We start from the raw sequence: 27,973 nt of genomic DNA on the forward strand, positions 1-27,973 counted from the left end.
TCTCTGTCCTGTGACAGTTGGAACTGGTGCTCTCCACTCTCCCGTCCTGTGACAGTTGGAACTGGTGCACTCCACTCTCTGTCCTGTGACAATGGGAACTGGTGCTCACCACTCTCTCTCCTGTGACAGTGGGAACTGGTGCTCTCCACTCTCTCTCCTGTGACAGTGGGAACTGGTGCTCGCCACTCTCTCTCCTGTGACAGTGGGAAGTGGTGCTCTCCACTCTCCCGTCTTGTGACAGTTGGAACTGGTGCTCTCCACTCTCTCTCCTGTGACAGTTGGAACTGGTGCTCTCCACTCTCTGTCCTGTGAAAGTGCGAACTGGTGCTCTCCACTCTCTGTCCTGTGACAGTGGGAACTGGTGCTCTCCACTCTCTGTCCTGTGACAGTTGGAACTGGTGCTCTCCACTCTCTGTCCTGTGACAGTGGGAACTGGTGCTCTCCACTCTCTGTCCTGTCACAGTGGGAACTGGTGCTCTCCATTCTCTGTCCTGTGACAGTGGGAACTGGTGCTCTCCACTCTCTCTCCTGTGACAGTGGGAACTGGTGTTCTCCACTTTCTGTCCTGTGACAATGGGAACTGGTGCTCTCCACTCTCCTGTCACAGTTGGAACTGGTGCTCTCCACTCTCTGTCCTGTGACAGTTGGAACTGGTGCTCTCCAATCTCTGTCCTGTGAAAGTGGGAACTGGTGCTCTCCACTCTCTGTCCTGTGACTGTGGGAACTGGTGCTCTCCACTCTCTGTCCTGTGACAGTGGGAACTGGTGCTCTCCACTCTCTCTCCTGTGACAGTGGGAACTGGTGCTCTCCACTCCCTCCGGTGAGAGTGGGAACTGGTGCTCTCCACTCTCCCGTCCTGTGACAGTGGGCACTGGTGCTCTCAACTCTCCCGTCCTGTGACAGTTGGAACTGGTGCTCTCCACTCTCCCGTCCTGTGACAGTTGGAACTGGTGATCCCCACTCTCTCTCCTGTGACAGTTGGAACTGGTGCTCTCCATTCCCTCCAGTGAGAGTGGGAACTGGTGCTCTCCACTCTCCCGTCCTGTGACAGTGGGAACTGGTGCTCTCCACTCTCTGTCCTGTGACAGTGGGAACTGGTGCTCTCCACTCTCTCTCCTGTGACAGTGGGAACTGGTGCTCTCCACTCTCTGTCCTGTGACAGTTGGAACTGGTGCTCTCCACTCTCCCGTCCTGTGACAGTTGGAACTGGTGCTCTCCACTCTCCCGTCCTGTGACAGTTGGAACTGGTGCTCCCCACTCTCTCACCTGTGACAGTTGGAACTGGTGCTCTCCAATCTCTCTCCTGTGACATTGGGAACTGATGCTCTCCACTCTCTGTCCTGTGACAGTTGGAACTGGTGCCCTCCACGCTCTGTCCTGTGACAGTTGGAATTGGTGCTCTCCACTCTCCCGTCCTGTGACAGTTCGATCTGGTGCTCTCCACTCCCTCCTGTGACAGTGGGAACTGGTGGTCTCCACTCTCTGTGCTGTGACAGTGGGAACTGGTGCTCTCCACTCTCTGTCCTGTGACAGTGGGGACTGGTGCTCTCCACTCTCTGTCCTGTGACAGTGGGAACTCGTGCTCTCCACTCTCTGTCCTGTGACAGTGGGAACTGGTGCTCTCCACTCTCTCTCCTGTGACAGTGGGAACTGGTGCTCTCCACTCTCTGTCCTGCGACAGTGGGAACTGGTGCTCTCCACTCTCTGTCCAGTGACAGTTGGAACTGGTGCTCTCCACTCTCTGTCCTGTGACAGTGGGAACTGGTGCTCTCCACTTTCTGTCCTGTGACAATGTTTACTGGTGCTCTCCACTCTCTCTCCTGTGACAGTTGGAACTGGTGCTCTCCACTCTCTGTCCTGTGACAGTGGGAACTGGTGCTCTCCACACTCTGTCCTGTGACAGTTGGAACTGATGCTCTCCAATCTCTGTCCTGTGACAGTTGGAACTGGTGCTCTCCACTCTCTGTCCTGTGACAGTGGGAACTTGTGCTCTCCACTCTCCCGTCCTGCGACAGTGGGAACTGGAGCTCTCCACTCACTGTCCTGTGACAGTGGGAACTGGTGCTCTCCACTCTCTGTCCTGTGACAGTTGGAACTGGTGCTCTCCAATCTCTGTCCTGTGAAAGTGGGAACTGGTGCTCTCCACTCTCTGTCCTGTGACAGTGGGAACTGGTGCTCTCCACTCTCTGTCCTGTGACAGTGGGAACTGGTGCTCTCCACTCTCTGTCCTGTGACAGTTGGAACTGGTGCTCTCCACTCTCTGTCCTGTGACAGTGGGAACTGGTGCTCTTCACTCTCCCGTTCTGTGAGAGTGGGAACTGGTGCTCTCCACTCTCTCTCCTGTGACAATTGGAACTGATGCTCTCCACTCTCTCTCCTGTGACAATTGGAACTGGTGCTCTCCACTCCCTCCGGTGACAGTGGGAACTGGTGCTCTCCACTCTCCCGTCCTGTGACAGTGGGAACTGGTGCTCTCCACTTTCCCGTTCTGTGACAGTGGGAACTGGTGGCTCCACTCTCCCATCCTGTGACAGTTGGAACTGGTGCTCTCCACTCTGTCCTGTGACAGTTTGAACTGGTGCTCTCCACTCTCTGTCCTGGGAAAGTTGGAACTCGTGCTCTCCACTCTCTGTCCTGCGACAGTTGGAACTGGTGCTCTCAACTCTCCCGTCCTGTGACAGTGGGAACTGGTGCTCTCCACACTCTGTCCTGTGACAGTGTGAACTGGTGCTCTCCACTCTCTGTCCTGTGACAGTTGGAACTGGTGCTCTCCACTCTCTCTCCTGTGACAATTGGAACTGGTGCTCTCCACTCCCTCCGGTGACAGTGGGAACTGGTGCTCTCCACTCTCCCGTCCTGTGACAGTTGGAACTGGTGCTCTCCACTCTCTGTCCTGTGAAAGTGGGAACTGGTGCTCTCCACTCTCTGTCCTGTGACAGTGGGAACTGGAGCTCTCCACTCTCCCGTCCTGTGACAGTGGGAACTGGTGCTCCCCACTCTCTGTTCTGTGACAGTGGGAACTGGTGCTCTCCACTCTCTGTCCTGTGACAGTGGGAACTGGTGCTCTCCACTCTCCTGTCCTGTGACAGTGGGAACTGGTGCTCCCCACTCTCTGTCCTGTGACAGTTGGAACTGGTGCACTCCACTCTCTGTCCTGTGACAGTTGGAACTGGTGCTCTCCACTCTCTGTCCTGTGACAGGTGGAACTGGTGCTCTCCACTCTCTGTCCTGTGACAGTTGGAACTGGTGCTCTCCACTCTCTGTCCTGTGAGAGTGGGAACTGGTGCTCTCCACTCTCTGTCCTGTGACAGTTGGAACTGGTGCTCTCCACTCTCTGTCCTGTGACAGTTGGAACTGGTGTTCTCCACTCTCCCGTCCTGTGACAGTGGGAACTGGTGCTCTCCACTCCCTCCGGTGACAGTGGGAACTGGTGCTCTCAACTCTCTGTCCTGTGACAGTGGGAACTGGTGCTCTCCACTCTCCCGTCCTGTGACAGTTGGAACTGGTGCTCTCCACTCTCCCGTCCTGTGACAGTTGGAACTGGTGCTCTCCACTCTCTGTCCTGTGACAGTGGGAACTGGTGCTCTCCACTCTCTGTCCTGTGACAGTTGGAACTGGTGCTCTCCACTATCTGTCCTGTGACAGTTGGAACTGGTGCTCTCCACTCTCCCGTCCTGTGACAGTTGGAACTGGTGCTCTCCACTCTCTCTCCAGTGACAGTTGGAACTGGTGCTCTCCACTCTCCCGTCCTGTGACAGTTGGAACTGGTGCTCTCCACTCTCTGTCCTGTGACAGTTGGAACTGGTGCTCTCCACTCCCTCCGGTGACAGTGGGAACTGGTGCTCTCCACTCTCCCGTCCTGTGACAGTGGGCACTGGTGCTCTCCAATCCCTGTCCTGTGACAGTTGGAACTGGTGCTCTCCACTCTCCCGTCCTGTGACAGTTGGAACTGGTGCTCTCCACTCACTGTCCTGTGACAGTGGGAACTGGTGCTCTCCACTCTCTGTCCTGTGACAGTGGGAACTGGTGCTCTCCACTCTCTCTCCTGTGACAGTGGGAACTGGTGCTCTCCACTCTCTGTCCTGTGACAGTTGGAACTGGTGCCCTCCACTCTCTGTCCTGTGACAGTTGGAATTGGTGCTCTCCACTCTCTGTCCTGTGACAGTGGGAACTGGTGCTCTCCACTCTCTGTCCTGTGACAGTGGGAACTGGTGCTCTCCACTCTCTCTCCTGTGACAGTGGGAACTGGTGCTTTCCACTCTCTGTCCTGCGACAGTGGGAACTGGTGCTCTCCACTCTCTGTCCAGTGACAGTTGGAACTGGTGCTCTCCACTCTCTGTCCTGTGACAGTGGGAACTGGTGCTCTCCACTTTCTGTCCTGTGACAATGTTTACTGGTGCTCTCCACTCTCTCTCCTGTGACAGTTGGAACTGGTGCTCTCCACTCTCTGTCCTGTGATAGTTGGAACTGGTGCTCTCCAATCTCTGTCCTGTGACAGTTGGAACTGGTGCTCTCCACTCTCTGTCCTGTGACAGTGGGAACTTGTGCTCTCCACTCTCCCGTCCTGCGACAGTTGGAACTGGAGCTCTCCACTCACTGTCCTGTGACAGTGGGAACTGGTGCTCTCCACTCTCTGTCCTGTGACAGTTGCAACTGGTGCTCTCCACTCTCTGTACTGTGACAGTGGGAACTGGTGCTCTCCACTCTCCCATCCTGTGACAGTGGGAACTGGTGCTCTCCACTCTCTCTCCTGTGACAGTGGGAACTGGTGCTCTCCACTCTCTCTCCTGTGACAGTGGGAACTGGTGCTCTGCACTCTCTGTCCTGCGACAGTTGGAACTGATGCTCTCCACTCTCTGTCCTGCGACAGTTGGAACTGGTGCTCTCCACTCTCCCGTCCTGTGACAGTTGGAACTGGTGCTCTCCACTCTCTGTCCTGTGAAAGTGGGAACTGGTGCTCTCCACTCTCTGTCCTGTGACAGTGGGAACTGGTGCTCTCCACTCTCTGTCCTGTGACAGTGGGAACTGGTGCTCTCCACTCTCTGTCCCGTGACAGTTGCAACTGGTGCTCTCCACTCTCTGTCCTGTGACAGTTGGAACTGGTGCTCTCCACTCTCTGTCCTGTGACAGTTGGAACTGGTGTTCTCCACTCTCCCGTCCTGTGACAGTGGGAACTGGTGCTCTCCACTCCCTCCGGTGACAGTGGGAACTGGTGCTCTCAACTCTCTGTCCTGTGACAGTGGGAACTGGTGCTCTCCACTCTCCCGTCCTGTGACAGTTGGAACTGGTGCTCTCCACTCTCCCGTCCTGTGACAGTTGGAACTGGTGCTCTCCACTCTCTGTCCTGTGACAGTTGGAACTGGTGCTCTCCACTCTCTGTCCTGTGACAGTTGGAACTGGTGCTCTCCACTCCCTCCGGTGACAGTGGGAACTGGTGCTCTCCACTCTCCCGTCCTGTGACAGTGGGCACTGGTGCTCTCCAATCCCTGTCCTGTGACAGTTGGAACTGGTGCTCTCCACTCTCCCGTCCTGTGACAGTTGGAACTGGTGCTCTCCACTCACTGTCCTGTGACAGTGGGAACTGGTGCTCTCCACTCTCTGTCCTGTGACAGTGGGAACTGGTGTTCTCCACTCTCTCTCCTGTGACAGTGGGAACTGGTGCTCTCCACTCTCTGTCCTGTGACAGTTGGAACTGGTGCCCTCCACTCTCTGTCCTGTGACAGTTGGAATTGGTGCTCTCCACTCTCTGTCCTGTGACAGTGGGAACTGGTGCTCTCCACTCTCTGTCCTGTGACAGTGGGAACTGGTGCTCTCCACTCTCTCTCCTGTGACAGTGGGAACTGGTGCTCTCCACTCTCTCTCCTGTGACAGTGGGAACTGGTGCTCTCCACTCACTGTCCTGTGACAGTGGGAACTGGTGCTCTCCACTCTCTGTCCTGCGACAGTGGGAACTGGTGCTCTCCACTCTCTGTCCAGTGACAGTTGGAACTGGTGCTCTCCACTCTCTGTCCTGTGACAGTGGGAACTGGTGCTCTCCACTTTCTGTCCTGTGACAATGTTTACTGGTGCTCTCCACTCTCTCTCCTGTGACAGTTGGAACTGGTGCTCTCCACTCTCTGTCCTGTGATAGTTGGAACTGGTGCTCTCCAATCTCTGTCCTGTGACAGTTGGAACTGGTGCTCTCCACTCTCTGTCCTGTGACAGTGGGAACTTGTGCTCTCCACTCTGCCGTCCTGCGACAGTGGGAACTGGAGCTCTCCACTCACTGTCCTGTGACAGTGGGAACTGGTGCTCTCCACTCTCTGTCCTGTGACAGTTGCAACTGGTGCTCTCCACTCTCTGTACTGTGACAGTGGGAACTGGTGCTCTCCACTCTCCCATCCTGTGACAGTGGGAACTGGTGCTCTCCACTCTCTCTCCTGTGACAGTGGGAACTGGTGCTCTCCACTCTCTCTCCTGTGACAGTGGGAACTGGTGCTCTGCACTCTCTGTCCTGCGACAGTTGGAACTGATGCTCTCCACTCTCTGTCCTGCGACAGTTGGAACTGGTGCTCTCCACTCTCCCGTCCTGTGACAGTTGGAACTGGTGCTCTCCACTCTCTGTCCTGTGAAAGTGGGAACTGGTGCTCTCCACTCTCTGTCCTGTGACAGTGGGAACTGGTGCTCTCCACTCTCTGTCCTGTGACAGTGGGAACTGGTGCTCTCCACTCTCTGTCCTGTGACAGTTGCAACTGGTGCTCTCCACTCTCTGTACTGTGACAGTGGGAACTGGTGCTCTCCACTCTCCCATCCTGTGACAGTGGGAACTGGTGCTCTCCACTCTCTCTCCTGTGACAGTGGGAACTGGTGCTCTCCACTCTCTCTCCTGTGACAGTGGGAACTGGTGCTCTGCACTCTCTGTCCTGCGACAGTTGGAACTGATGCTCTCCACTCTCTGTCCTGCGACAGTTGGAACTGGTGCTCTCCACTCTCCCGTCCTGTGACAGTTGGAACTGGTGCTCTCCACTCTCTGTCCTGTGAAAGTGGGAACTGGTGCTCTCCACTCTCTGTCCTGTGACAGTGGGAACTGGTGCTCTCCACTCTCCCGTCCTGTGACAGTGGGAACTGGTGCTCCCCACTCTCTGTTCTGTGACAGTGGGAACTGGTGCTCTCCACTCTCTGTCCTGTGACAGTGGGAACTGGTGCTCTCCACTCTCCCGTCCTGTGACAGTGGGCACTGGTGCTCTCCACTCTCCCGTCCTGTGACAGTTGGAACTGGTGCTCTCCACTCTCTGTCCTGTGACAGTTGGAACTGGTGCTCTCCACTCTCTCTCCTGTGACAGTGGGAACTGGTGCTCTCCACTCCCTCCGGTGAGAGTGGGAACTGGTGCTCTCCACTCTCCCGTCCTGTGACAGTGGGCACTGGTGCTCTCAACTCTCCCGTCCTGTGACAGTTGGAACTGGTGCTCTCCACTCTCCCGTCCTGTGACAGTTGGAACTGGTGATCCCCACTCTCTCTCCTGTGACAGTTGGAACTGGTGCTCTCCATTCCCTCCAGTGAGAGTGGGAACTGGTGCTCTCCACTCTCCCGTCCTGTGACAGTGGGAACTGGTGCTCTCCACTCTCTGTCCTGTGACAGTGGGAACTGGTGCTCTCCACTCTCTCTCCTGTGACAGTGGGAACTGGTGCTCTCCACTCTCTGTCCTGTGACAGTTGGAACTGGTGCTCTCCACTCTCCCGTCCTGTGACAGTTGGAACTGGTGCTCTCCACTCTCCCGTCCTGTGACAGTTGGAACTGGTGCTCCCCACTCTCTCACCTGTGACAGTTGGAACTGGTGCTCTCCAATCTCTCTCCTGTGACATTGGGAACTGGTGCTCTCCACTCTCTGTCCTGTGACAGTTGGAACTGGTGCCCTCCACGCTCTGTCCTGTGACAGTTGGAATTGGTGCTCTCCACTCTCCCGTCCTGTGACAGTTGGAACTGGTGCTCTCCACTCCCTCCTGTGACAGTGGGAACTGGTTGTCTCCACTCTCTGTGCTGTGACAGTGGGAACTGGTGCTCTCCACTCTCTGTCCTGTGACAGTGGGGACTGGTGCTCTCCACTCTCTGTCCTGTGACAGTGGGAACTCGTGCTCTCCACTCTCTGTCCTGTGACAGTGGGAACTGGTGCTCTCCACTCTCTCTCCTGTGACAGTGGGAACTGGTGCTCTCCACTCTCTGTCCTGCGACAGTGGGAACTGGTGCTCTCCACTCTCTGTCCAGTGACAGTTGGAACTGGTGCTCTCCACTCTCTGTCCTGTGACAGTGGGAACTGGTGCTCTCCACTTTCTGTCCTGTGACAATGTTTACTGGTGCTCTCCACTCTCTCTCCTGTGACAGTTGGAACTGGTGCTCTCCACTCTCTGTCCTGTGACAGTTGGAACTGGTGCTCTCCAATCTCTGTCCTGTGACAGTTGGAACTGGTGCTCTCCACTCTCTGTCCTGTGACAGTGGGAACTTGTGCTCTCCACTCTCCCGTCCTGCGACAGTGGGAACTGGAGCTCTCCACTCACTGTCCTGTGACAGTGGGAACTGGTGCTCTCCACTCTCTGTCCTGTGACAGTTGGAACTGGTGCTCTCCAATCTCTGTCCTGTGAAAGTGGGAACTGGTGCTCTCCACTCTCTGTCCTGTGACAGTGGGAACTGGTGCTCTCCACTCTCTGTCCTGTGACAGTGGGAACTGGTGCTCTCCACTCTCTGTCCTGTGACAGTTGGAACTGGTGCTCTCCACTCTCTGTCCTGTGACAGTGGGAACTGGTGCTCTTCACTCTCCCGTTCTGTGAGAGTGGGAACTGGTGCTCTCCACTCTCTCTCCTGTGACAATTGGAACTGATGCTCTCCACTCTCTCTCCTGTGACAATTGGAACTGGTGCTCTCCACTCCCTCCGGTGACAGTGGGAACTGGTGCTCTCCACTCTCCCGTCCTGTGACAGTGGGAACTGGTGCTCTCCACTTTCCCGTTCTGTGACAGTGGGAACTGGTGGCTCCACTCTCCCATCCTGTGACAGTTGGAACTGGTGCTCTCCACTCTGTCCTGTGACAGTTTGAACTGGTGCTCTCCACTCTCTGTCCTGGGACAGTTGGAACTCGTGCTCTCCACTCTCTGTCCTGCGACAGTTGGAACTGGTGCTCTCAACTCTCCCGTCCTGTGACAGTGGGAACTGGTGCTCTCCACACTCTGTCCTGTGACAGTGTGAACTGGTGCTCTCCACTCTCTGTCCTGTGACAGTTGGAACTGGTGCTCTCCACTCTCTCTCCTGTGACAATTGGAACTGGTGCTCTCCACTCCCTCCGGTGACAGTGGGAACTGGTGCTCTCCACTCTCCCGTCCTGTGACAGTGGGAACTGGTGCTCTCCACTCTCCCGTCCTGTGACAGTTGGAACTGGTGCTCTCCACTCTCTGTCCTGTGAAAGTGGGAACTGGTGCTCTCCACTCTCTGTCCTGTGACAGTGGGAACTGGAGCTCTCCACTCTCCCGTCCTGTGACAGTGGGAACTGGTGCTCCCCACTCTCTGTTCTGTGACAGTGGGAACTGGTGCTCTCCACTCTCTGTCCTGTGACAGTGGGAACTGGTGCTCTCCACTCTCCTGTCCTGTGACAGTGGGAACTGGTGCTCCCCACTCTCTGTCCTGTGACAGTTGGAACTGGTGCACTCCACTCTCTGTCCTGTGACAGTTGGAACTGGTGCTCTCCACTCTCTGTCCTGTGACAGTTGGAACTGGTGCTCTCCACTCTCTGTCCTGTGACAGTTGGAACTGGTGCTCTCCACGCTCTGTCCTGTGAGAGTGGGAACTGGTGCTCTCCACTCTCTGTCCTGTGACAGTTGGAACTGGTGCTCTCCACTCTCTGTCCTGTGACAGTTGGAACTGGTGTTCTCCACTCTCCCGTCCTGTGACAGTGGGAACTGGTGCTCTCCACTCCCTCCGGTGACAGTGGGAACTGGTGCTCTCAACTCTCTGTCCTGTGACAGTGGGAACTGGTGCTCTCCACTCTCCCGTCCTGTGACAGTTGGAACTGGTGCTCTCCACTCTCCCGTCCTGTGACAGTTGGAACTGGTGCTCTCCACTCTCTGTCCTGTGACAGTGGGAACTGGTGCTCTCCACTCTCTGTCCTGTGACAGTTGGAACTGGTGCTCTCCACTCTCTCTCCAGTGACAGTTGGAACTGGTGCTCTCCACTCTCCCGTCCTGTGACAGTGGGCACTGGTGCTCTCCACTCCCTGTCATGTGACAGTTGGAACTGGTGCTCTCCACTCTCCCGTCCTGCGACAGTTGGAACTGGTGCTCTCCACTCACTGTCCTGTGACAGTGGGAACTGGTGCTCTCCACTCTCTGTCCTGTGACAGTGGGAACTGGTGCTCTCCACTCTCTCTCCTGTGACAGTGGGAACTGGTGCTCTCCACTCTCTGTCCTGTGACAGTTGGAACTGGTGCCCTCCACTCTCTGTCCTGTGACAGTTGGAATTGGTGCTCTCCACTCTCTGTCCTGTGACAGTGGGAACTGGTGCTCTCCACTCTCTGTCCTGTGACAGTGGGAACTGGTGCTCTCCACTCTCTCTCCTGTGACAGTGGGAACTGGTGCTTTCCACTCTCTGTCCTGCGACAGTGGGAACTGGTGCTCTCCACTCTCTGTCCAGTGACAGTTGGAACTGGTGCTCTCCACTCTCTGTCCTGTGAAAGTGGGAACTGGTGCTCTCCACTTTCTGTCCTGTGACAATGTTTACTGGTGCTCTCCACTCTCTCTCCTGTGACAGTTGGAACTGGTGCTCTCCACTCTCTGTCCTGTGATAGTTGGAACTGGTGCTCTCCAATCTCTGTCCTGTGACAGTTGGAACTGGTGCTCTCCACTCTCTGTCCTGTGACAGTGGGAACTTGTGCTCTCCACTCTCCCGTCCTGCGACAGTGGGAACTGGAGCTCTCCACTCACTGTCCTGTGACAGTGGGAACTGGTGCTCTCCACTCTCTGTCCTGTGACAGTTGGAACTGGTGCTCTCCAATCTCTGTCCTGTGAAAGTGGGAACTGGTGCTCTCCACTCTCTGTCCTGTGACAGTGGGAACTGGTGCTCTCCACTCTCTGTCCTGTGACAGTGGGAACTGGTGCTCTCCACTCTCTGTCCTGTGACAGTTGGAACTGGTGCTCTCCACTCTCTGTCCTGTGACAGTGGGAACTGGTGCTCTTCACTCTCCCGTTCTGTGAGAGTGGGAACTGGTGCTCTCCACTCTCTCTCCTGTGACAATTGGAACTGATGCTCTCCACTCTCTCTCCTGTGACAATTGGAACTGGTGCTCTCCACTCCCTCCGGTGACAGTGGGAACTGGTGCTCTCCACTCTCCCGTCCTGTGACAGTGGGAACTGGTGCTCTCCACTTTCCCGTTCTGTGACAGTGGGAACTGGTGGCTCCACTCTCCCATCCTGTGACAGTTGGAACTGGTGCTCTCCACTCTGTCCTGTGACAGTTTGAACTGGTGCTCTCCACTCTCTGTCCTGGGACAGTTGGAACTCGTGCTCTCCACTCTCTGTCCTGCGACAGTTGGAACTGGTGCTCTCAACTCTCCCGTCCTGTGACAGTGGGAACTGGTGCTCTCCACACTCTGTCCTGTGACAGTGTGAACTGGTGCTCTCCACTCTCTGTCCTGTGACAGTTGGAACTGGTGCTCTCCACTCTCTCTCCTGTGACAATTGGAACTGGTGCTCTCCACTCCCTCCGGTGACAGTGGGAACTGGTGCTCTCCACTCTCCCGTCCTGTGACAGTGGGAACTGGTGCTCTCCACTCTCCCGTCCTGTGACAGTTGGAACTGGTGCTCTCCACTCTCTGTCCTGTGAAAGTGGGAACTGGTGCTCTCCACTCTCTGTCCTGTGACAGTGGGAACTGGAGCTCTCCACTCTCCCGTCCTGTGACAGTGGGAACTGGTGCTCCCCACTCTCTGTTCTGTGACAGTGGGAACTGGTGCTCTCCACTCTCTGTCCTGTGACAGTGGGAACTGGTGCTCTCCACTCTCCTGTCCTGTGACAGTGGGAACTGGTGCTCCCCACTCTCTGTCCTGTGACAGTTGGAACTGGTGCACTCCACTCTCTGTCCTGTGACAGTTGGAACTGGTGCTCTCCACTCTCTGTCCTGTGACAGTTGGAACTGGTGCTCTCCACTCTCTGTCCTGTGACAGTTGGAACTGGTGCTCTCCACTCTCTGTCCTGTGAGAGTGGGAACTGGTGCTCTCCACTCTCTGTCCTGTGACAGTGGGAACTGGTGCTCTCCACTCTCCCGTCCTGTGACAGTGGGAACTGGTGCTCCCCACTCTCTGTTCTGTGACAGTGGGAACTGGTGCTCTCCACTCTCTGTCCTGTGACAGTGGGAACTGGTGCTCTCCACTCTCCCGTCCTGTGACAGTGGGCACTGGTGCTCTCCATTCTCCCGTCCTGTGACAGTTGGAACTGGTGCTCTCCAATCTCTGTCCTGTGACAGTTGGAACTGGTGCTCTCCACTCTCTCTCCTGTGACAGTGGGAACTGGTGCTCTCCACTCCCTCCGGTGAGAGTGGGAACTGGTGCTCTCCACTCTCCCGTCCAGTGACAGTGGGCACTGGTGCTCTCAACTCTCCCGTCCTGTGACAGTTGGAACTGGTGCTCTCCACTCTCCCGTCCTGTGACAGTTGGAACTGGTGATCCCCACTCTCTCTCCTGTGACAGTTGGAACTGGTGCTCTCCATTCCCTCCGGTGAGAGTGGGAACTGGTGCTCTCCACTCTCCCGTCCTGTGACAGTGGGAACTGGTGCTCTCCACTCTCTGTCCTGTGACAGTGGGAACTGGTGCTCTCCACTCTCTCTCCTGTGACAGTGGGAACTGGTGCTCTCCACTCTCTGTCCTGTGACAGTTGGAACTGGTGCTCTCCACTCTCCCGTCCTGTGACAGTTGGAACTGGTGCTCTCCACTCTCCCGTCCTGTGACAGTTGGAACTGGTGCTCCCCACTCTCTCTCCTGTGACAGTTGGAACTGGTGCTCTCCACTCTCTCTCCTGTGACATTGGGAACTGGTGCTCTCCACTCTCTGTCCTGTGACAGTTGGAACTGGTGCCCTCCACGCTCTGTCCTGTGACAGTTGGAATTAGTGCTCTCCACTCTCCCGTCCTGTGACAGTTGGAACTGGTGCTCTCCACTCCCTCCTGTGACAGTGGGAACTGGTGGTCTCCACTCTCTGTGCTGTGACAGTTGGAACTGGTGCTCTCCACTCTCTCTCCTGTGACAATTGGAACTGGTGCTCTCCACTCCCTCCGGTGACAGTGGGAACTGGTGCTCTCCACTCTCCCGTCCTGTGACAGTGGGAACTGGTGCTCTCCACTCTCCCGTCCTGTGACAGTTGGAACTGGTGCTCTCCACTCTCTGTCCTGTGAAAGTGGGAACTGGTGCTCTCCACTCTCTGTCCTGTGACAGTTGGAACTGGAGCTCTCCACTCTCCCGTCCTGTGACAGTGGGAACTGGTGCTCCCCACTCTCTGTTCTGTGACAGTGGGAACTGGTGCTCTCCACTCTCTGTCCTGTGACAGTGGGAACTGGTGCTCTCCACTCTCCTGTCCTGTGACAGTGGGAACTGGTGCTCCCCACTCTCTGTCCTGTGACAGTTGGAACTGGTGCACTCCACTCTCTGTCCTGTGACAGTTGGAACTGGTGCTCTCCACTCTCTGTCCTGTGACAGTTGGAACTGGTGCTCTCCACTCTCTGTCCTGTGACAGTTGGAACTGGTGCTCTCCACTCTCTGTCCTGTGAGAGTGGGAACTGGTGCTCTCCACTCTCTGTCCTGTGACAGTGGGAACTGGTGCTCTCCACTCTCCCGTCCTGTGACAGTGGGAACTGGTGCTCCCCACTCTCTGTTCTGTGACAGTGGGAACTGGTGCTCTCCACTCTCTGTCCTGTGACAGTGGGAACTGGTGCTCTCCACTCTCCCGTCCTGTGACAGTGGGCACTGGTGCTCTCCACTCTCCCGTCCTGTGACAGTTGGAACTGGTGCTCTCCAATCTCTGTCCTGTGACAGTTGGAACTGGTGCTCTCCACTCTCTCTCCTGTGAAAGTTGGAACTGGTGCTCTCCACTCTCCCGTCCTGTGACAGTGGGAACTGGTGCTCTCCACTCTCCCGTCATGTGACAGTTGGAACTGGTGCTCTCCACTCCCTGTCATGTGACAGTTGGAACTGGTGCTCTCCACTCTCCCGTCCTGCGACAGTTGGAACTGGTGCTCTCCACTCACTGTCCTGTGACAGTGGGAACTGGTGCTCTCCACTCTCTGTCCTGTGACAGTGGGAACTGGTGCTCTCCACTCTCTCTCCTGTGACAGTGGGAACTGGTGCTCTCCACTCTCTGTCCTGTGACAGTTGGAACTGGTGCCCTCCACTCTCTGTCCTGTGACAGTTGGAATTGGTGCTCTCCACTCTCTGTCCTGTGACAGTGGGAACTGGTGCTCTCCACTCTCTGTCCTGTGACAGTGGGAACTGGTGCTCTCCACTCTCTCTCCTGTGACAGTGGGAACTGGTGCTTTCCACTCTCTGTCCTGCGACAGTGGGAACTGGTGCTCTCCACTCTCTGTCCAGTGACAGTTGGAACTGGTGCTCTCCACTCTCTGTCCTGTGAAAGTGGGAACTGGTGCTCTCCACTTTCTGTCCTGTGACAATGTTTACTGGTGCTCTCCACTCTCTCTCCTGTGACAGTTGGAACTGGTGCTCTCCACTCTCTGTCCTGTGATAGTTGGAACTGGTGCTCTCCAATCTCTGTCCTGTGACAGTTGGAACTGGTGCTCTCCACTCTCTGTCCTGTGACAGTGGGAACTTGTGCTCTCCACTCTCCCGTCCTGCGACAGTGGGAACTGGAGCTCTCCACTCACTGTCCTGTGACAGTGGGAACTGGTGCTCTCCACTCTCTGTCCTGTGACAGTTGGAACTGGTGCTCTCCAATCTCTGTCCTGTGAAAGTGGGAACTGGTGCTCTCCACTCTCTGTCCTGTGACAGTGGGAACTGGTGCTCTCCACTCTCTGTCCTGTGACAGTGGGAACTGGTGCTCTCCACTCTCTGTCCTGTGACAGTTGGAACTGGTGCTCTCCACTCTCTGTCCTGTGACAGTGGGAACTGGTGCTCTTCACTCTCCCGTTCTGTGAGAGTGGGAACTGGTGCTCTCCACTCTCTCTCCTGTGACAATTGGAACTGATGCTCTCCACTCTCTCTCCTGTGACAATTGGAACTGGTGCTCTCCACTCCCTCCGGTGACAGTGGGAACTGGTGCTCTCCACTCTCCCGTCCTGTGACAGTGGGAACTGGTGCTCTCCACTTTCCCGTTCTGTGACAGTGGGAACTGGTGGCTCCACTCTCCCATCCTGTGACAGTTGGAACTGGTGCTCTCCACTCTGTCCTGTGACAGTTTGAACTGGTGCTCTCCACTCTCTGTCCTGGGACAGTTGGAACTCGTGCTCTCCACTCTCTGTCCTGCGACAGTTGGAACTGGTGCTCTCAACTCTCCCGTCCTGTGACAGTGGGAACTGGTGCTCTCCACACTCTGTCCTGTGACAGTGTGAACTGGTGCTCTCCACTCTCTGTCCTGTGACAGTTGGAACTGGTGCTCTCCACTCTCTCTCCTGTGACAATTGGAACTGGTGCTCTCCACTCCCTCCGGTGACAGTGGGAACTGGTGCTCTCCACTCTCCCGTCCTGTGACAGTGGGAACTGGTGCTCTCCACTCTCCCGTCCTGTGACAGTTGGAACTGGTGCTCTCCACTCTCTGTCCTGTGAAAGTGGGAACTGGTGCTCTCCACTCTCTGTCCTGTGACAGTGGGAACTGGAGCTCTCCACTCTCCCGTCCTGTGACAGTGGGAACTGGTGCTCCCCACTCTCTGTTCTGTGACAGTGGGAACTGGTGCTCTCCACTCTCTGTCCTGTGACAGTGGGAACTGGTGCTCTCCACTCTCCTGTCCTGTGACAGTGGGAACTGGTGCTCCCCACTCTCTGTCCTGTGACAGTTGGAACTGGTGCACTCCACTCTCTGTCCTGTGACAGTTGGAACTGGTGCTCTCCACTCTCTGTCCTGTGACAGTTGGAACTGGTGCTCTCCACTCTCTGTCCTGTGACAGTTGGAACTGGTGCTCTCCACTCTCTGTCCTGTGAGAGTGGGAACTGGTGCTCTCCACTCTCTGTCCTGTGACAGTGGGAACTGGTGCTCTCCACTCTCCCGTCCTGTGACAGTGGGAACTGGTGCTCCCCACTCTCTGTTCTGTGACAGTGGGAACTGGTGCTCTCCACTCTCTGTCCTGTGACAGTGGGAACTGGTGCTCTCCACTCTCCCGTCCTGTGACAGTGGGCACTGGTGCTCTCCATTCTCCCGTCCTGTGACAGTTGGAACTGGTGCTCTCCAATCTCTGTCCTGTGACAGTTGGAACTGGTGCTCTCCACTCTCTCTCCTGTGACAGTGGGAACTGGTGCTCTCCACTCCCTCCGGTGAGAGTGGGAACTGGTGCTCTCCACTCTCCCGTCCAGTGACAGTGGGCACTGGTGCTCTCAACTCTCCCGTCCTGTGACAGTTGGAACTGGTGCTCTCCACTCTCCCGTCCTGTGACAGTTGGAACTGGTGATCCCCACTCTCTCTCCTGTGACAGTTGGAACTGGTGCTCTCCATTCCCTCCGGTGAGAGTGGGAACTGGTGCTCTCCACTCTCCCGTCCTGTGACAGTGGGAACTGGTGCTCTCCACTCTCTGTCCTGTGACAGTGGGAACTGGTGCTCTCCACTCTCTCTCCTGTGACAGTGGGAACTGGTGCTCTCCACTCTCTGTCCTGTGACAGTTGGAACTGGTGCTCTCCACTCTCCCGTCCTGTGACAGTTGGAACTGGTGCTCTCCACTCTCCCGTCCTGTGACAGTTGGAACTGGTGCTCCCCACTCTCTCTCCTGTGACAGTTGGAACTGGTGCTCTCCACTCTCTCTCCTGTGACATTGGGAACTGGTGCTCTCCACTCTCTGTCCTGTGACAGTTGGAACTGGTGCCCTCCACGCTCTGTCCTGTGACAGTTGGAATTAGTGCTCTCCACTCTCCCGTCCTGTGACAGTTGGAACTGGTGCTCTCCACTCCCTCCTGTGACAGTGGGAACTGGTGGTCTCCACTCTCTGTGCTGTGACAGTTGGAACTGGTGCTCTCCACTCTCTCTCCTGTGACAATTGGAACTGGTGCTCTCCACTCCCTCCGGTGACAGTGGGAACTGGTGCTCTCCACTCTCCCGTCCTGTGACAGTGGGAACTGGTGCTCTCCACTCTCCCGTCCTGTGACAGTTGGAACTGGTGCTCTCCACTCTCTGTCCTGTGAAAGTGGGAACTGGTGCTCTCCACTCTCTGTCCTGTGACAGTGGGAACTGGAGCTCTCCACTCTCCCGTCCTGTGACAGTGGGAACTGGTGCTCCCCACTCTCTGTTCTGTGACAGTGGGAACTGGTGCTCTCCACTCTCTGTCCTGTGACAGTGGGAACTGGTGCTCTCCACTCTCCTGTCCTGTGACAGTGGGAACTGGTGCTCCCCACTCTCTGTCCTGTGACAGTTGGAACTGGTGCACTCCACTCTCTGTCCTGTGACAGTTGGAACTGGTGCTCTCCACTCTCTGTCCTGTGACAGTTGGAACTGGTGCTCTCCACTCTCTGTCCTGTGACAGTTGGAACTGGTGCTCTCCACTCTCTGTCCTGTGAGAGTGGGAACTGGTGGCTCTCCACTCTCTGTCCTGTGACAGTGGGAACTGGTGCTCTCCACTCTCCCGTCCTGTGACAGTGGGAACTGGTGCTCCCCACTCTCTGTTCTGTGACAGTGGGAACTGGTGCTCTCCACTCTCTGTCCTGTGACAGTGGGAACTGGTGCTCTCCACTCTCCCGTCCTGTGACAGTGGGCACTGGTGCTCTCCACTCTCCCGTCCTGTGACAGTTGGAACTGGTGCTCTCCAATCTCTGTCCTGTGACAGTTGGAACTGGTGCTCTCCACTCTCTCTCCTGTGACAGTGGGAACTGGTGCTCTCCACTCCCTCCGGTGAGAGTGGGAACTGGTGCTCTCCACTCTCCCGTCCAGTGACAGTGGGCACTGGTGCTCTCAACTCTCCCGTCCTGTGACAGTTGGAACTGGTGCTCTCCACTCTCCCGTCCTGTGACAGTTGGAACTGGTGATCCCCACTCTCTCTCCTGTGACAGTTGGAACTGGTGCTCTCCATTCCCTCCGGTGAGAGTGGGAACTGGTGCTCTCCACTCTCCCGTCCTGTGACAGTGGGAACTGGTGCTCTCCACTCTCTGTCCTGTGACAGTGGGAACTGGTGCTCTCCACTCTCTCTCCTGTGACAGTGGGAACTGGTGCTCTCCACTCTCTGTCCTGTGACAGTTGGAACTGGTGCTCTCCACTCTCCCGTCCTGTGACAGTTGGAACTGGTGCTCTCCACTCTCCCGTCCTGTGACAGTTGGAACTGGTGCTCTCCACTCTCTGTCCTGTGACAGTTGCAACTGGTGCTCTCCACTCTCCCGTCCTGTGACAGTTGGAACTGGTGCTCCCCACTCTCTCTCCTGTGACAGTTGGAACTGGTGCTCTCCACTCTCTCTCCTGTGACATTGGGAACTGGTGCTCTCCACTCTCTGTCCTGTGACAGTTGGAACTGGTGCCCTCCACGCTCTGTCCTGTGACAGTTGGAATTGGTGCTCTCCACTCTCCCGTCCTGTGACAGTTGGAACTGGTGCTCTCCACTCCCTCCTGTGACAGTGGGAACTGGTGGTCTCCACTCTCTGTGCTGTGACAGTGGGAACTGGTGCTCTCCACTCTCTGTCCTGTGACAGTGGGGACTGGTGCTCTCCACTCTCTGTCCTGTGACAGTGGGAACTCGTGCTCTCCACTCTCTGTCCTGTGACAGTGGGAACTGGTGCTCTCCACTCTCTCTCCTGTGACAGTGGGAACTGGTCCTCTCCACTCTCTGTCCTGCGACAGTGGGAACTGGTGCTCTCCACTCTCTGTCCAGTGACAGTTGGAACTGGTGCTCTCCACTCTCTGTCCTGTGACAGTGGGAACTGGTGCTCTCCACTTTCTGTCCTGTGACAATGTTTACTGGTGCTCTCCACTCTCTCTCCTGTGACAGTTGGAACTGGTGCTCTCCACTCTCTGTCCTGTGACAGTTGGAACTGGTGCTCTCCAATCTCTGTCCTGTGACAGTTGGAACTGGTGCTCTCCACTCTCTGTCCTGTGACAGTGGGAACTTGTGCTCTCCACTCTCCCGTCCTGCGACAGTGGGAACTGGAGCTCTCCACTCACTGTCCTGTGACAGTGGGAACTGGTGCTCTCCACTCTCTGTCCTGTGACAGTTGGAACTGGTGCTCTCCAATCTCTGTCCTGTGACAGTTGGAACTGGTGCTCTCCACTCTCTGTCCTGTGACAGTGGGAACTTGTGCTCTCCACTCTCCCGTCCTGCGACAGTGGGAACTGGAGCTCTCCACTCACTGTCCTGTGACAGTGGGAACTGGTGCTCTCCACTCTCTGTCCTGTGACAGTTGGAACTGGTGCTCTCCAATCTCTGTCCTGTGAAAGTGGGAACTGGTGCTCTCCACTCTCTGTCCTGTGACAGTGGGAACTGGTGCTCTCCACTCTCTGTCCTGTGACAGTGGGAACTGGTGCTCTCCACTCTCTGTCCTGTGACAGTTGGAACTGGTGCTCTCCACTCTCTGTCCTGTGACAGTGGGAACTGGTGCTCTTCACTCTCCCGTTCTGTGAGAGTGGGAACTGGTGCTCTCCACTCTCTCTCCTGTGACAATTGGAACTGATGCTCTCCACTCTCTCTCCTGTGACAATTGGAACTGGTGCTCTCCACTCCCTCCGGTGACAGTGGGAACTGGTGCTCTCCACTCTCCCGTCCTGTGACAGTGGGAACTGGTGCTCTCCACTTTCCCGTTCTGTGACAGTGGGAACTGGTGGCTCCACTCTCCCATCCTGTGACAGTTGGAACTGGTGCTCTCCACTCTGTCCTGTGACAGTTTGAACTGGTGCTCTCCACTCTCTGTCCTGGGACAGTTGGAACTCGTGCTCTCCACTCTCTGTCCTGCGACAGTTGGAACTGGTGCTCTCAACTCTCCCGTCCTGTGACAGTGGGAACTGGTGCTCTCCACACTCTGTCCTGTGACAGTGTGAACTGGTGCTCTCCACTCTCTGTCCTGTGACAGTTGGAACTGGTGCTCTCCACTCTCTCTCCTGTGACAATTGGAACTGGTGCTCTCCACTCCCTCCGGTGACAGTGGGAACTGGTGCTCTCCACTCTCCCGTCCTGTGACAGTGGGAACTGGTGCTCTCCACTCTCCCGTCCTGTGACAGTTGGAACTGGTGCTCTCCACTCTCTGTCCTGTGAAAGTGGGAACTGGTGCTCTCCACTCTCTGTCCTGTGACAGTGGGAACTGGAGCTCTCCACTCTCCCGTCCTGTGACAGTGGGAACTGGTGCTCCCCACTCTCTGTTCTGTGACAGTGGGAACTGGTGCTCTCCACTCTCTGTCCTGTGACAGTGGGAACTGGTGCTCTCCACTCTCCTGTCCTGTGACAGTGGGAACTGGTGCTCCCCACTCTCTGTCCTGTGACAGTTGGAACTGGTGCTCTCCACTCTCTGTCCTGTGAGAGTGGGAACTGGTGCTCTCCACTCTCTGTCCTGTGACAGTTGGAACTGGTGCTCTCCACTCTCTGTCCTGTGACAGTTGGAACTGGTGTTCTACACTCTCGCGTCCTGTGACAGTGGGAACTGGTGCTCTCCACTCCCTCCGGTGACAGTGGGAACTGGTGCTCTCAACTCTCTGTCCTGTGACAGTGGGAACTGGTGCTCTCCACTCTCCCGTCCTGTGACAGTTGGAACTGGTGCTCTCCACTCTCCCGTCCTGTGACAGTTGGAACTGGTGCTCTCCACTCTCTGTCCTGTGACAGTTGGAACTGGTGCTCTCCACTCTCTCTCCAGTGACAGTTGGAACTGGTGCTCTCCACTCTCTGTCCTGTGACAGTGGGAACTGGTGCTCTCCACTCCCTGTCCTGTGACAGTTGGAACTGGTGCTCTCCACTCTCCCGTCCTGTGACAGTGGGAACTGGTGCTCTCCACTCCCTGTCCTGTGACAGTTGGAACTGGTGCTCTCCACTCTCCCGTCCTGTGACAGTTGGAACTGGTGCTCCCCACTCTCTCTCCTGTGACAGTTGGAACTGGTGCTCTCCACTCTCTCTCCTGTGACATTGGGAACTGGTGCTCTCCACTCTCTGTCCTGTGACAGTTGGAACTGGTGCCCTCCACGCTCTGTCCTGTGACAGTTGGAATTGGTGCTCTCCACTCTCCCGTCCTGTGACAGTTGGAACTGGTGCTCTCCACTCCCTCCTGTGACAGTGGGAACTGGTGGTCTCCACTCTCTGTGCTGTGACAGTGGGAACTGGTGCTCTCCACTCTCTGTCCTGTGACAGTGGGGACTGGTGCTCTCCACTCTCTGTCCTGTGACAGTGGGAACTCGTGCTCTCCACTCTCTGTCCTGTGACAGTGGGAACTGGTGCTCTCCACTCTCTCTCCTGTGACAGTGGGAACTGGTGCTCTCCACTCTCTGTCCTGCGACAGTGGGAACTGGTGCTCTCCACTCTCTGTCCAGTGACAGTTGGAACTGGTGCTCTCCACTCTCTGTCCTGTGACAGTGGGAACTGGTGCTCTCCACTTTCTGTCCTGTGACAATGTTTACTGGTGCTCTCCACTCTCTCTCCTGTGACAGTTGGAACTGGTGCTCTCCACTCTCTGTCCTGTGACAGTTGGAACTGGTGCTCTCCAATCTCTGTCCTGTGACAGTTGGAACTGGTGCTCTCCACTCTCTGTCCTGTGACAGTGGGAACTTGTGCTCTCCACTCTCCCGTCCTGCGACAGTGGGAACTGGAGCTCTCCACTCACTGTCCTGTGACAGTGGGAACTGGTGCTCTCCACTCTCTGTCCTGTGACAGTTGGAACTGGTGCTCTCCAATCTCTGTCCTGTGACAGTTGGAACTGGTGCTCTCCACTCTCTGTCCTGTGACAGTGGGAACTTGTGCTCTCCACTCTCCCGTCCTGCGACAGTGGGAACTGGAGCTCTCCACTCACTGTCCTGTGACAGTGGGAACTGGTGCTCTCCACTCTCTGTCCTGTGACAGTTGGAACTGGTGCTCTCCAATCTCTGTCCTGTGAAAGTGGGAACTGGTGCTCTCCACTCTCTGTCCTGTGACAGTGGGAACTGGTGCTCTCCACTCTCTGTCCTGTGACAGTGGGAACTGGTGCTCTCCACTCTCTGTCCTGTGACAGTTGGAACTGGTGCTCTCCACTCTCTGTCCTGTGACAGTGGGAACTGGTGCTCTTCACTCTCCCGTTCTGTGAGAGTGGGAACTGGTGCTCTCCACTCTCTCTCCTGTGACAATTGGAACTGATGCTCTCCACTCTCTCTCCTGTGACAATTGGAACTGGTGCTCTCCACTCCCTCCGGTGACAGTGGGAACTGGTGCTCTCCACTCTCCCGTCCTGTGACAGTGGGAACTGGTGCTCTCCACTTTCCCGTTCTGTGACAGTGGGAACTGGTGGCTCCACTCTCCCATCCTGTGACAGTTGGAACTGGTGCTCTCCACTCTGTCCTGTGACAGTTTGAACTGGTGCTCTCCACTCTCTGTCCTGGGACAGTTGGAACTCGTGCTCTCCACTCTCTGTCCTGCGACAGTTGGAACTGGTGCTCTCAACTCTCCCGTCCTGTGACAGTGGGAACTGGTGCTCTCCACACTCTGTCCTGTGACAGTGTGAACTGGTGCTCTCCACTCTCTGTCCTGTGACAGTTGGAACTGGTGCTCTCCACTCTCTCTCCTGTGACAATTGGAACTGGTGCTCTCCACTCCCTCCGGTGACAGTGGGAACTGGTGCTCTCCACTCTCCCGTCCTGTGACAGTGGGAACTGGTGCTCTCCACTCTCCCGTCCTGTGACAGTTGGAACTGGTGCTCTCCACTCTCTGTCCTGTGAAAGTGGGAACTGGTGCTCTCCACTCTCTGTCCTGTGACAGTGGGAACTGGAGCTCTCCACTCTCCAGTCCTGTGACAGTGGGAACTGGTGCTCCCCACTCTCTGTTCTGTGACAGTGGGAACTGGTGCTCTCCACTCTCTGTCCTGTGACAGTGGGAACTGGTGCTCTCCACTCTCCTGTCCTGTGACAGTGGGAACTGGTGCTCCCCACTCTCTGTCCTGTGACAGTTGGAACTGGTGCTCTCCACTCTCTGTCCTGTGAGAGTGGGAACTGGTGCTCTCCACTCTCTGTCCTGTGACAGTTGGAACTGGTGCTCTCCACTCTCTGTCCTGTGACAGTTGGAACTGGTGTTCTCCACTCTCCCGTCCTGTGACAGTGGGAACTGGTGCTCTCCACTCCCTCCGGTGACAGTGGGAACTGGTGCTCTCAACTCTCTGTCCTGTGACAGTGGGAACTGGTGCTCTCCACTCTCTGTCCTGTGACAGTTGGAACTGGTGCTCTCCACTCTCCCGTCCTGTGACAGTTGGAACTGGTGCTCTCCACTCTCCCGTCCTGTGACAGTTGGAACTGGTGCTCTCCACTCTCTGTCCTGTGACAGTTGGAACTGGTGCTCTCCACTCTCTCTCCAGTGACAGTTGGAACTGGTGCTCTCCACTCTCTGTCCTGTGACAGTTGGAACTGGTGCTCTCCACTCTCTGTCCTGTGACAGTGGGAACTGGTGCTCTCCACTCTCTGTCCTGTGACAGTGGGAACTGGTGCTCTCCACTCTCTGTCCTGTGACAGTTGGAACTGGTGCTCTCCACTCTCTCTCCAGTGACAGTTGGAACTGGTGCTCTCCACTCTCTGTCCTGTGACAGTTGGAACTGGTGCTCTCCACTCTCTGTCCTGTGACAGTTGGAACTGGTGCTCTCCACTCTCTCTCCAGTGACAGTTGGAACTGGTGCTCTCCACTCTCTGTCCTGTGACAGTTGGAACTGGTGCTCTCCACTCTCTGTCCTGTGACAGTTGGAACTGGTGCTCTCCACTCTCTGTCCTGTGACAGTTGGAACTGGTGCTCTCCACTCCCTCCGGTGACAGTGGGAACTGGTGCTCTCAACTCTCTGTCCTGTGACAGTGGGAACTGGTGCTCTCCACTCTCTGTCCTGTGACAGTTGGAACTGGTGCTCTCCACTCTCCCGTCCTGTGACAGTTGGAACTGGTGCTCTCCACTCTCCCGTCCTGTGACAGTTGGAACTGGTGCTCTCCACTCTCTGTCCTGTGACAGTTGGAACTGGTGCTCTCCACTCTCTGTCCTGTGACAGTTGGAACTGGTGCTCTCCACTCTCTGTCCTGTGACAGTTGGAACTGGTGCTCTCCACTCTCCCGTCCTGTGACAGTTGGAACTGGTGCTCTCCACTCTCCCGTCCTGTGACAGTTGGAACTGGTGCTCTCCACTCTCTGTCCTGTGACAGTTGGAACTGGTGCTCTCCACTCACTGTCCTGTGACAGTGGGAACTGGTGCTCTCCACTCTCTGTCCTGTGACAGTGGGAACTGGTGCTCTCCACTCTCTCTCCTGTGACAGTGGGAACTGGTGCTCTCCACTCTCTGTCCTGTGACAGTTGGAACTGGTGCCCTCCACTCTCTGTCCTGTGACAGTTGGAATTGGTGCTCTCCACTCTCTGTCCTGTGACAGTGGGAACTGGTGCTCTCCACTCTCTGTCCTGTGACAGTGGGAACTGGTGCTCTCCACTCTCTCTCCTGTGACAGTGGGAACTGGTGCTTTCCACTCTCTGTCCTGCGACAGTGGGAACTGGTGCTCTCCACTCTCTGTCCAGTGACAGTTGGAACTGGTGCTCTCCACTCTCTGTCCTGTGACAGTGGGAACTGGTGCTCTCCACTTTCTGTCCTGTGACAATGTTTACTGGTGCTCTCCACTCTCTCTCCTGTGACAGTTGGAACTGGTGCTCTCCACTCTCTGTCCTGTGACAGTTGGAACTGGTGCTCTCCAATCTCTGTCCTGTGACAGTTGGAACTGGTGCTCTCCACTCTCTGTCCTGTGACAGTGGGAACTTGTGCTCTCCACTCTCCCGTCCTGCGACAGTGGGAACTGGAGCTCTCCACTCACTGTCCTGTGACAGTGGGAACTGGTGCTCTCCACTCTCTGTCCTGTGACAGTTGGAACTGGTGCTCTCCAATCTCTGTCCTGTGAAAGTGGGAACTGGTGCTCTCCATTCTCTGTCCTGTGACAGTGGGAACTGGTGCTCTCCACTCTCTGTCCTGTGACAGTGGGAACTGGTGCTCTCCACTCTCTGTCCTGTGACAGTTGGAACTGGTGCTCTCCACTCTCTGTCCTGTGACAGTGGGAACTGGTGCTCTTCACTCTCCCGTTCTGTGAGAGTGGGAACTGGTGCTCTCCACTCTCTCTCCTGTGACAATTGGAACTGATGCTCTCCACTCTCTCTCCTGTGACAATTGGAACTGGTGCTCTCCACTCCCTCCGGTGACAGTGGGAACTGGTGCTCTCCACTCTCCCGTCCTGTGACAGTGGGAACTGGTGCTCTCCACTTTCCCGTTCTGTGACAGTGGGAACTGGTGGCTCCACTCTCCCATCCTGTGACAGTTGGAACTGGTGCTCTCCACTCTGTCCTGTGACAGTTTGAACTGGTGCTCTCCACTCTCTGTCCTGGGACAGTTGGAACTGGTGCTCTCCACTCTCCCGTCCTGTGACAGTGGGAACTGGTGCTCTCCACACTCTGTCCTGTGACAGTGTGAACTGGTGCTCTCCACTCTCCCATCCTGTGACAGTTGGAACTCGTGCTCTCCACTCTCTGTCCTGCGACAGTTGGAACTGGTGCTCTCAACTCTCCCGTCCTGTGACAGTGGGAACTGGTGCTCTCCACACTCTGTCCTGTGACAGTGTGAACTGGTGCTCTCCACTCTCTGTCCTGTGACAGTTGGAACTGGTGCTCTCCACTCTCTCTCCTGTGACAATTGGAACTGGTGGTCTCCACTCCCTCCGGTGACAGTGGGAACTGGTGCTCTCCACTCTCCCGTCCTGTGACAGTGGGAACTGGTGCTCTCCACTCTCCCGTCCTGTGACAGTTGGAACTGGTGCTCTCCACTCTCTGTCCTGTGAAAGTGGGAACTGGTGCTCTCCACTCTCTGTCCTGTGACAGTGGGAACTGGAGCTCTCCACTCTCCCGTCCTGTGACAGTGGGAACTGGTGCTCCCCACTCTCTGTTCTGTGACAGTGGGAACTGGTGCTCTCCACTCTCTGTCCTGTGACAGTGGGAACTGGTGCTCTCCACTCTCCTGTCCTGTGACAGTGGGAACTGGTGCTCCCCACTCTCCCGTCCTGTGACAGTGGGAACTGGTGCTCTCCACTCTCTGTCCTGTGACAGTTGGAACTGGTGCTCTCCACTCTCTGTCCTGTGACAGTTGGAACTGGTGCTCTCCACTCTCCCGTCCTGTGACAGTTGGAACTGGTGCTCTCCACTCTCTGTCCTGTGACAGTTGGAACTGGTGCTCTCCACTCTCTGTCCTGTGACAGTTGGAACTGGTGCTCTCCACTCTCTGTCCTGTGACAGTTGGAACTGGTGCTCTCCACTCTCTGTCCTGTGACAGTTGGAACTGGTGCTCTCCACTCTCCCGTCCTGTGACAGTGGGAACTGGTGCTCTCCACTCCCTCCGGTGACAGTGGGAACTGGTGCTCTCAACTCTCTGTCCTGTGACAGTGGGAACTGGTGCTCTCCACTCTCCCGTCCTGTGACAGTTGGAACTGGTGCTCTCCACTCTCCCGTCCTGTGACAGTTGGAACTGGTGTTCTCCACTCTCCTGTCCTGTGACAGTGGGAACTGGTACTCTCCACTCTCCCGTCCTGTGACAGTTGGAACTGGTGCTCTCCACTCTCCTGTCCTGTGACAGTGGGAACTGGTGCTCTCCACTCTCTGTCCTGTGACAGTTGGAACTGGTGCTCTCCACTCTCTCTCCAGTGACAGTTGGAACTGGTGCTCTCCACTCTCCCGTCCTGTGACAGTGGGAACTGGTGCTCTCCACTCTCTGTCCTGTGACAGTGGGAACTGGTGCTCTCCACTCTCTGTCCTGTGACAGTTGGAACTGGTGCCCTCCACTCTCTGTCCTGTGACAGTTGGAATTGGTGCTCTCCACTCTCTGTCCTGTGACAGTGGGAACTGGTGCTCTCCACTCTCTGTCCTGTGACAGTGGGAACTGGTGCTCTCCAATCTCTCTCCTGTGACAGTTGGAACTGGTGCTCTCCACTCGCTCCTGTGACAGTGGGAACTGGTGGTCTCCACTCTCTGTGCTGTGACAGTTGGAACTGGTGCTCTCCACTCTCTGTCCTGTGACAGTGGGGACTGGTGCTCTCCACTCTCTGTCCTGTGACAGTGGGAACTCGTGCTCTCCACTCTCTGTCCTGTGACAGTGGGAACTGGTGCTCTCCACTCTCTCTCCTGTGACAGTGGGAACTGGTGCTCTCCACTCTCTGTCCTGTGACAGTGGGAACTGGTGCTCTCCACTCTCTGTCCTGTGACAGTTGGAAATGGTGCTCTCCACTCTCTGTCCTGCGACAGTGGGAACTGGTGCTCTCCACTTTCTGTCCTGTGACAATGTTGACTGGTGCTCTCCACTCTCTCTGCTGTGACAGTTGGAACTGGTGCTCTCCACTCTCTGTCCTGTGACAGTTGGAACTGGTGCTCTCCAATCTCTGTCCTGTGACAGTTCGAATTGGTGCTCTCCACTCTCTGTCCTGTGACAGTGGGAACTTGTGCTCTCCACTCTCCCGTCCTGCGACAGTGGGAACTGGAGCTCTCCACTCACTGTCCTGTGACAGTGGGAACTGGTGCTCTCCACTCTCTGTCCTGTGACAGTTGGAACTGGTGCTCTCCACTCTCTGTCCTGTGACAGTGGGAACTGGTGCTCTCCACTCTCCCGTCCTGTGACAGTGGGAACAGGCGCTCTC

Source organism: Pristiophorus japonicus, chromosome 5, assembly GCF_044704955.1.
Source record: "Pristiophorus japonicus isolate sPriJap1 chromosome 5, sPriJap1.hap1, whole genome shotgun sequence".
Classification (NCBI taxonomy): Eukaryota; Metazoa; Chordata; class Chondrichthyes; family Pristiophoridae; genus Pristiophorus; species Pristiophorus japonicus.